We start from the raw sequence: 3656 nt of genomic DNA, 5'->3' as shown, positions 1-3656 counted from the left end.
CCGCTGGCAGAGGCAGGAAAGGAAGGTACCATAAAGAAGGGAGCAAGGGGAACTTGAAGGATGAGTTCTGGAACCTAAAAAGCAGACAAGCCTTTAAGCTAACTTGATTGCATAAACTCTTTAAGTCTTCATAGTTTGGTTAGTGACAGCACCATATATTTCAAAGTGTCAGTTAACCTAACATCTTTGATTTATGCATACTGAATATGCTAGGGTTGTCATAACTTTCGAATGCTTCTTTGTTCCTTGTGCTTAAAACTGCCTAACTAACTGCTGGAATTCAGGGTAGAAAAGGTTTTTCTGTTGATATATTTCAGTATTCGTCATCCCCAGTGTTGAAGGAGGTTATTTTTTCAGTCTTAAAAATGGCATAGTTTGCATTGCTAAATGTAGTGCTTTTTCCTTGAATATTTTTGTTTCCACTGTGGGCACCCTAATATTTTTTTCTAAATATTAGCAGAGAGAAAACACCCTTGAGTCATCTTAAGTTTCACTATGATCCTATATAAAATTCTTTCTCTTCACCATCTACTCCAACAGTAAATTCATATGATGAAATCTTGATGTATACTTCATGAAAAACTTACTTTATCAGTAACACAATTTTATTTGAATTACTTGACCTTGTCTGTTCTTAATATGAAATATTAAAGTGAAAAGAATTAGAAACACACACATACACAAAGGAACAAAACTAATTAGTAATGAAGCCCGTAGAAGGTTGAAATCTTATGTTGTTTAAGTATCTTAAATGATGCATATTATAGTAAATTAAGAGACAAAAGGATGCAGATTATATAGCAGTTCTTGACAGTGTCATTGATTTTAAAGGGTTAAATAAATAAATCTTTGTATTTGGAAACATATAAGTGAAAACTTGTAATTAAGTTGTTAATTTGAAATTCATTGTGTACTTAGTGATAATTGAATGCAATTCACTTGAATACAGAGGTTGACTTATATTCATTGGCTAAAGACTGATGCTTATTAAGGCCGATTCTGCCCTATCTTATGAAATGCCTATTATGGAAAATACCTGAAGAAAAATGTGACAACTCCCAGGAGTGAACTCCAAGTGGATAGGATTGGTATATGTGATAATTACTTGTTGAATTTTCCATCTTTCGCTATCAAAGTTAGTCAGAGAGATTGGTATTGTATGGCTTTTCTTAAGGGATCATTTTAATTGGATTATATTGATGGCCATTGTAAACATATATTTTAGGGATACAAAAATAAAATTATTATGAAAACAACTTTACAGACTCAAAAGTGTCTATTCATAGTCCTATCATCCACTCTTAGTTATTATGTTTACATTTTTCCTTTCACAGTATATACGTGTTTGTGTAACCATATGTAAACACATATGCACATTCACACACATTCTCTATTATGTATATCTGGTAAGTTATTCACATTATTAAATAGTGGCTTATAGCAAGAAAATTTCTATACCCCTTTTAGTGAACAGTCTCGATTTTGTTGTACTCTTGACATTAACATTTTGTTACATCACTTTAAGTGGAGTCATCTTTCTAGTTTGAGACTTGATAACCTAAATATGAATGGCACATTTGAAAATAGTGCCATTTAAGACTTAACTGTCAACAGTGACAATTTATATTATTTGTGATATTTATTTAAATATTTATATTTATTTTATATGTTTACATATAAAGTATTTAATTATAAAACTTCAAATGGATAATGGCATTGACACATTCAGCTTTTTTTTTTAGAAGTCCTAAATGAGATTCCTACTTTAACACTCTTCTGTTTTGTCATTTAGATAGGTGCAAGTAATGAGTCTATCCTGGTATACCATTTCACCAGTGGTCTGCTTAACACAAGGAGTTAAGCATACACTCATGTGAAGTCAAGTGAGTATGTCATAAACTTACATAATATCAGAAAGAAGTTCTCATCGACTTTTCTACATGGAGTATTCTGCAGTGGTGATTATTTGACTGACAAGTTAGAATAAGGCACCTGCCTAACTAATGGCTTTGTTAATCAAGTATGAGAACTAATTGTTTGCTTTGTAAGGAACATAAGCAGTGGAGAGTTCTTTTTCCTCTTTTATGGCTACATCTTATTTATTTATTCTATGTCCAGGCTGTTTTCTCTCTGTAAATCCCTTTGTTGCTTCATTTGGGTTTATTTAGTTGATTTTTCATTCCTGTGAAGATCCATCAGTGGGGCTGCTCCTGATGGATTTGAATAATGTCATTTTAATTTTCAATTAGTCTTTTTTATATCTTTTTAAAACACTGTCAGAAAAGTACCAAAACTGTATAACTTTTATTCTTTGATTTTGCGAAGTGATCTTTTATGAGTCTATTTACTCATAAACTCATAATACTGTTTGAGGGAAGGCTAAATTGGCAGAAGAATGCCTCCCACTTTCTGTTTCAAGTGCATACCACTTGCACCTTAAAATTATTTTGCTATTTGCAAGACGATGTTTCTTTTTGGCCCTATCAGTGATAGATAGGATACATGTATATAAATTTTCAGTGTATTTGATATTTTAGTGAAAGTGTAAGAGAGGGCATTTTCTGTTTTCTGTATGTGACATAATAATAATAGGTCTTGTGTATCCATTAAAATTCATAGTAAAGTCTTACAGTTGCAGTCATATATTCTGAGTTCCTGTTTCCCTGACAGTGCCTCCTGGATGGCTTCCCAAAACCGTGACCCAGCTCCTGCCAATGTCACAGCTGCCAGTAGAGAAACTGAACCCAGCGGTTGTGCCACCTGGGCCCCCTTGGGCAAAAAGCTACAGCAGGAGCTGATGGCCCTTTGTCTGATGACAAAGGAATTTCTGCTTTCCCTGAATCAGACAACCTTTTCAAATGGGTGAGTACCATCCATGAAGCAGCTGGAGCAGTATATGAAGACCCGAGGAATAAGCTCTCCCTGGAGCTCCCCAACAGCTACCCTTACAATGCACCCACCATGAAGTTTCTTCGGCCCTGCTACCACTCCAGCATGGACACACAGGGTAAAATCTTCCTGGACCTCCTGAAGGACATGTGGTGTACACACTATGGTGTGAGTACTCACCTGCTTTCCATTTAAGCCTGATGGGGGCACCCAACATCGATAGTCCTTTAAACACACATGCTGTGGCACTTTGGAAGAACCCCACAGCTTTTAAGAAGTACCTGCAAGACACCTACTCAAAACAGGTCTCCAGCCAGGAGCCCTGACCTTGGCTACACAAATTCTCTTGTGCCGTTTTTTATTTTATCTTTTCCTTTATATAGTCTGCTCTTTCCTTGATCTTGAGCTGTGGTGTTATCTTTGTTTTTTTAAAATGAATTCTTTGAGGCCTTTGATGTATATTAAATAAATATCTTTAAAAATTCGTGGTGAACTCTTAGCACATTATTCTGTGTAAATGCATTTTCTGGATGGAAGGGTTAACACTTTAAGTACTACAGCTTCTCATTGTGATGGTAATCTCTGAAAAGTTTGTATTTCCTTATTCTTTCAAGACATTGTTTTGAGGTCCAGCTTAGGTGATTCTTGATTGCTACCTGTGTCCGTATGGTATCTCCCCAAACATATTTACATGGGTTAGTACTATCTTCAGATGCTTTGGGCTTTTCAGGTACAATGACACAGGTATCTGTGTGGACACTCGGAGA

General features: G+C 35.2%; 1 pseudogene; it reads left to right on the top strand.

Annotated features, from left to right (window-relative positions):
- The first annotated feature begins 2680 nt into the window (after positions 1-2680).
- LOC103260308 lies at positions 2681-3215 on the top strand (annotated as a pseudogene).
- Positions 3216-3656: the final 441 nt, after the last annotated feature.

This window comes from Carlito syrichta, unplaced genomic scaffold, assembly GCF_000164805.1.
Source record: "Carlito syrichta isolate Samal-C Ts95f unplaced genomic scaffold, Tarsius_syrichta-2.0.1 Scaffold303172, whole genome shotgun sequence".
Taxonomy (NCBI): Eukaryota; Metazoa; Chordata; class Mammalia; order Primates; family Tarsiidae; genus Carlito; species Carlito syrichta.
Note: the sequence above shows the minus strand (reverse complement) of the source record. Positions and strands in the feature narration are given on the sequence as shown.